Consider the following 6,446-nt stretch of genomic DNA (forward strand, 5'->3'; position numbering starts at 1 on the left):
ATCATCACACAAAAAGCAGGTGTCAGCCTAGCTGGATCATGTCGTTAGACGTCTCTACTCATTTTAGTCAATCATCTTTGACTGTATCATAATTTTAGAAAAAAAAGTTAACTACAGAGAGAACAACTTAAATCACACCATCAAGGTTTCCGTAAATTTGCGTCCCTGGTGATTTTTACTTCTTTTTTTGTACAGAGTAACCGTACTGCTTGAGATTGGAATAGGTCATTTTCTGTAAGAGAATACACATCAACAAAACGAGGCTTCTTTTCCCCGTAAATCCACATCATGCAAATGAGGAGTATTTTGATACAGTTATGGAAACATGCTATCAAAGACTTTACAGAGGGACACATATTCACACATTGTGTGTGTGTGTGTGTGTGTGTGTGTGTGTGTGTGTGTGTGTGTGTGTGTGTGTGTGTGTGTGTGTGTGTGTGTGTGTGTGTGTGTGTGTGTGTGTGTGTGTGTGTGTGTGTATGTGTGTGTATGTGTGTGTGTGCGTGTGTGTGTGTGTGCGTGTGTGTGTGTGTGATACCGTGTTATCAAAGACACTGTGGAGGCGGTGAGATGACTCTCAGCTATTCACCCTTTGGCAGCTGTGGGTTCATGCAATGCCCACATGAAAGCATGCATGCGTACACACACACACACACACACACACACACACACACACACACACACACACACACACACACGGACAGACACACACGGACAGACATACATAGACAGAGGCACGCACGGATGCACATGTGCACAGTAAATAATGTCCGTAATTAAACGGTACAAACTACCGTATTCGTATGAAGGATTTTTCCGTTATCTCATTCTACGGATGCTTTACCCGTATTTTGAAGAACGCAATGCACTGTGGGATACACTGCCTAAACAGATGTGTCAAAAAATAACACATTGAGATGTGTGTAGACAGCATATTGACAGATTATGTGTCATTTTTGTGTAAGATTTACACAGAATGTGTGAAACCTGAAGTTAAGAGGTTCATTTCGGAGTCGTGCTTGCTATACAAGTGAGAAACTAACGGCCGTTTGGCTGTCCCCTCGCGTGACTGTGGACATTTGAAAGCAGACTTCCGCCCGCCTTTTCTACCGTTGGAAATGCAAGATGCGGGCGACTTGACTTCAGACACCGAGAGAGGCTGGCGTAAGTAATTCGCTTTATTTGTATAATTTCGTAACAATTACGAGTGTTAGCGTTAGTTTATGGTTAAAATCAAACCCTGCTTCACAAGTTTTGCTGTACGAACATTGGAACAGCCTCAGTGATAGTGTGAACATTAAGCTAGCCTACAATCAGATTTAGCTAGTTATTGGTACTCAGTTAGCTATTGATCTTTAACGCTTGCACTATAAATTATATTTATTTTCTTTTAATTCACATGTGGACTAACTTAATGGTTAAAACGTTTTGTGTTGGGAAAATTAAAGGTTTGAAATGTGATATTGGATGGTTTGCTAACATTGGTTGCTAATAGGGTAACTGATAATTAGCTGGTGGTGTGAAATAAATCAGGCGGCACTTTACTGATGTGAAGTTGAAAGCTATTTTCTGAACATAAAAGAAAGAAAGAAAGTCGGACAGAATTGATGCAAGGATACTGAAACACCACGGATGGATTGACGTAGTGGGGCATAAGTGGATGCTGCTAGTAACAGGTATCCGAGGGGGCAAGACAGGGGCTAGCTAGCATTTTAAACTTCAGTTAAGCAGTTCTGCGTCAAATCATGTAAATCAGACCGTCCGCCACCCTCGTACATGATAAAGAATAGCACGAGTAAGCAAGCAGTATCCCACTGTTTTGTGTTGGCTCGATGTCAATAGACAAACTTTGAACCGTAGTTCTGTGTAAGTGTCGTGGTTTTCACCGTTTCAGTATGTAGTTGAATATGGTAGATCTGGGCAACTGGTCAACACTGTCGTGTTTTGTCTCGGTAGACCTCGTATGACGGTGTTAGGAAAATACCGGCAGTTGTTTCAGATGGAGGGTGCGACGTGCGAGATGCACGCTCTGTTCGAGGGATAAAACGGCCACGCACGAGATTTTGTAGGCAATGGTAATTGGTGACGACACCATGGCGTTTGAAAAGATGTTTGAGTTTTAGGTGGCAGAGTTGAACAGCAGCACCTTCAATGCACTGGGAACTAACGTGCTCTCTCTCTCTTCTCTCTTAATCAGGGCCCAGGTCTTGTGGCCACATCTGTCCAGGCTCCTACTCTGATTGAACAGTTGGATGATCAGACTGATGGTAAGTGTGTGTGTGTGTGGTGTGTGTGTGTGTGTGTGTTTCCATGTGTATCATATTGTCTATGTGATCATGTGTCTTATTGCCATCCACTTACAGGCCCTCTGACTCCTTTCATTTGTTTTTTTTCTTATTGTTGTATTGTATGCAATTGTGATAAATTTGTTACTATATGTCATTGTTATAACACAGAGACTTTGGTAAATGTGAAATTTAAGTACTGCTGTACAATTTTCTGCTCTCATTTTCAGATGAAAAGTGCTACACAGTTCTCACACATCTTCTACCTCCGAAGCCGCTGCAGTGTAAAATCTGAGATGTCTTTTCTGGTTGATTTTGTGCAGGTATGTTTCAAAGGATAGTCACTTTTAAAACGTCTTTTAATCTTTAAAAACACTTTCATGCAGAGCCTCTGTTAGGACCTCATTGCTATACAGAGTTATGACCTTGTTGTCACCAAAATGTCAATGACCATATTTTAACCTGCTATTTAAGGCTGTCATAGCCATATTCTTATAACAATAGGGCAGTCATGGGTGAGCGGTTAGGGCGTCAGACTTGCATCCTAGAGGTTGCCGGTTCGACTCCCGACCCGCCAGGTTGGTGGGGGGAGTAATCAACCAGTGCTCTCCCCCATCCTCCTCCATGACTGAGGTACCCTGAGCATGGTACCGTCCCACCGCACTGCTCCCCATGGGGCGCCACTGAGGGCTGCCCCCTTGCACGGGTGAGGCATAAATTCAATTTCGTTGTGTGCAGTGTTCACTTGTGTGCTGTGGAGTGCTGTGTCACAATGACAATGGGAGTTGGAGTTTCCCAATGGGCTTTCACTTTCACGGCTTTCAATGCAGTTAAGTTCAAGAGAACTATAGTTTGGTGATATGGATCCCAAACGGAAGGGAACAGCAGCGGTTTGTAGTTGTAGAGAACTAATTAGCGCCAAGTGTTGTTAACCTGTTGTTTCTTGTTTACCTGTCACAGTAGCCCATAGCACTTTTGTCATAGAGAGCAACTTGGTCAGTAAATATGTGCCTGCTGTATAAAGCTGCAGTATTTGGATAAGTTACAGCTAACATGGACGGCGAACTTTAGACTGTATATTGTGTGTTTGACAGATTTCTGACAGCGACAGCGATGGTGAGGGAAGCAGTGTACCGAACTCTCAGATGACTCGGACCAGGTGACCAAACCCATGCAAAACACAATGTGAGTACACACACACACACACACACACACACACACACACACACACACACACACACACACACACACACACACACACACAGACCATGAGTCAACGCAGTAGCCCCTACAATATTTTTCCAATTTATTGCCGTATGCTTACCATATCCATCATGTGTGTTGTGTGTGTGTATGTGTTGGTGTTAGGACTGTGCTGAGGCGTTCCGCCCCCCTCCCCCTCCACACCACTCAAGGCACGGCGGCGGCCCAACCGCAAACTAACGTGAGTACACAACACACACACTTGTGTGCACGCCACGCACTGACACTATCTCTACAGTGTCTTGTCAACTTTCCTTACATTGTGTGTGTGTGTGTGACAGGGAGATTAACAAGAGGCTGGATGCTGCGTCCATCACCAGAGGGGCCGGGATTGCTGCGGCAGCTAGCCAATTAAAGGAGGAGGATGAAGGAGAGGAGTCTGACGATGCAGACATCGCCATCGTATGCAGGCCACGCCCTCGCAGGAAAACCAGCCAATGAAAACGCTCGCAGCAGCATCAGCAGAACACACCGGCACGACTGGTAAACTTAAAGATACGCCACAGACCAGACATACACCAAATACAACTAGCACAGGTACACACACACACACACACACACACACACACACACACACACACACACACACACACACACACACACACACACACACACACACACACAGAGCAGGACATCTGTTTTGTATAGCGCTTTGCCTAGTCAAAGACTTTTTACAGGAAGTATTATAATTCTGTTTTATAGTTGGGGGAAGCCATGGAACGTAGAGAACCCTATACAGCTGATGTGTATGTAATTAATATTTATGTGTATGTGTGTTGCAGACAGAGCTTCTGAAGCATGCAGTGGAAGAGCTGTCAGTCAAGCTAAAGGTCCCGCCCTCCAACCTGCTGCTGCTGCACGGAGAGGCGGAACTTAACACCTCACACACTATTGGCCAGCTAGGACTCTGCATCGCTGACATCATTGGTAGGAGTGTGTGTGTGTGTGTGTGTGTTTGCGTGTGGGTCTGTGTTGGTGCAAGTCAGTCTTGGCTCCTTCTTGATATTATACTGTAAGTTCATACGTATACCGGTCATATATATGAAGAGTTTATTTGCAAAACGGTGTATCTCCATTTTGTAGAATGTTGGGAAATTAACAATTTTGTATTGGGCATTCCACTGCATTGCATTGCAAAATGAATTTCATATAAGTTGAAAAAGTATGTTCTCAAAATATTTGAATGGCAAGAATTCACACATATGTGAATTTTCAATAATAAAATGCAAAAAATGGTAGATACACCGTTTTGCAAATAAACTCTTCATATGTATATATAAATAATGAAATTAAAAATGAATTAAATTAAATTCACTCAGTTTAATGAAGATCTAAGAAGATGTCATGATATCAATGTATGTATACCTGTAGTTGATTCGGCTATACTTAGTTTGACTGGTATGCTCATACCTTTCAATCAGTTAAGTAACACTTGCTATTAAGTATTATTGATGATGTCTCTCTCTCTCTCTCTCTCTCTCTCTGTCTCTCTTTCTCTCTCTCTCTCTCGTCCTTTTTCTTCTTCCTCCTCTTCTACTTCTTCTCAGTCTGGAACCAACTTCACATCCCTCTTCACTGCACTACTGACACTGAGATGGAATCCACAACCCAACCACTAGTGGTCTGCATTGGGAACCTTAAGAGTCTGTCATCACCGCCAGGAATGACCGCGTGACCATTCCCGTTGCAGACGGCCTGACTTGCACAATTGACAAGCTGTTCAAGCTTTACTGGGTCTGCAACTTGTCATATCCAGCACAGCTCAGCTCTGTTTTCACCTTCTTTGAATATGTTTATGACGTTCCATCTCAACCAACAAACGACCAAAGGTACTAGAACTTCTCTCAAAGCTTCCCAGCAACCCAGTGATCACTCAACATGTGTTTATGCCCAAAATGTAAATAGTTACTACAGACCTCAAGAAAGTAGTTTGGCATCTTTGTCAAGTACACGCTTTGTCAGATGCACAGGGCATGACGATAATTTGCAGCCAAGATGGCTGTTCAAGTGTACAAGGACTTACTACGTAGACACCACCAGTCCACAACAACAGAAATGGGTTTTATCTTTCAATGACTCTTTTGAATCCAGTGACATTCAGACAACCTATGCAGCTTCAAGTAACACCTGAAGAAAGAGCATTTTGTGTTCCTTCTCAATTCTCAAGGACAGATTCTCCATAATTTACCACTTAATGACAATTTATCTGTGTTCATGCTTGTTAGGATTATTACTGAGAATTATTTTGATTATCATTTTGGCAACACTTTATTTTAGCATTACATCTATTAGCTCTAATACATACAGTATTAATGCCTGTATGCTCTAAGTAACTTGTAAGGCATGCACTAAGCAAAATCAAATATATGTTAGGCATGTATTCGCAAATTACTTTTTCATGCACAATTAGGGATTTATTACCTAATATAACCCCAATAAGGACCTAACAAATGTTTGATTTCGCTTAGTACATGCCTTACAAGTTACTTATACAGGCATTAACCCATTGATGCTGGATGTTGCATTGGCCCTGGCGCCTGGAGTTTTGTATGGCATCAGCACCCTTTTCTGCAAGTGCTTTAGGCATCAATGGGTTAACATTGTATGTATTAGTGCTAAGCGATGTAATGTTAAAATTAAGTGTTACCATCGTATTTTTAAAAAATATATGTTGTAAAACTGGACGATTGTGAAATGATATGATGTGGCAGATGTAAGACCCATTGATGTAATGCAGAGTTTTCATTCAGATGAACTGTCTCTTAACCCAAGGTACAATGTCTTTTCTTTCAATATGTTGGAACCTATTTCATAACAATGTTATTTTCAAGAATATTCAACACTACTTCGAATTTCAAGACTTTCTGGTTTTGTTATACACCGGTAATGTTGTTAAGA

General features: G+C 42.2%; 1 long non-coding RNA gene across 2 annotated transcripts; it reads left to right on the forward strand.

Annotated features, from left to right (window-relative positions):
* The first annotated feature begins 2,228 nt into the window (after positions 1–2,228).
* On the forward strand, positions 2,229–5,602 carry LOC134453766 (uncharacterized). Of its 2 annotated transcripts, none has more exons than XR_010035741.1 (7): positions 2,229–2,267; positions 2,516–2,608; positions 3,380–3,470; positions 3,654–3,729; positions 3,830–4,085; positions 4,331–4,475; positions 5,096–5,602. It is a non-coding gene; the product is annotated as an uncharacterized LOC134453766 (long non-coding RNA). The 2 variants fall into 2 exon arrangements; XR_010035739.1 differs by having other exon boundaries at positions 3,830–4,031.
* The last annotated feature ends 844 nt before the right edge of the window (positions 5,603–6,446 follow it).

This window comes from Engraulis encrasicolus, chromosome 8 (genome assembly GCF_034702125.1).
Source record: "Engraulis encrasicolus isolate BLACKSEA-1 chromosome 8, IST_EnEncr_1.0, whole genome shotgun sequence".
Classification (NCBI taxonomy): Eukaryota; Metazoa; Chordata; class Actinopteri; order Clupeiformes; family Engraulidae; genus Engraulis; species Engraulis encrasicolus.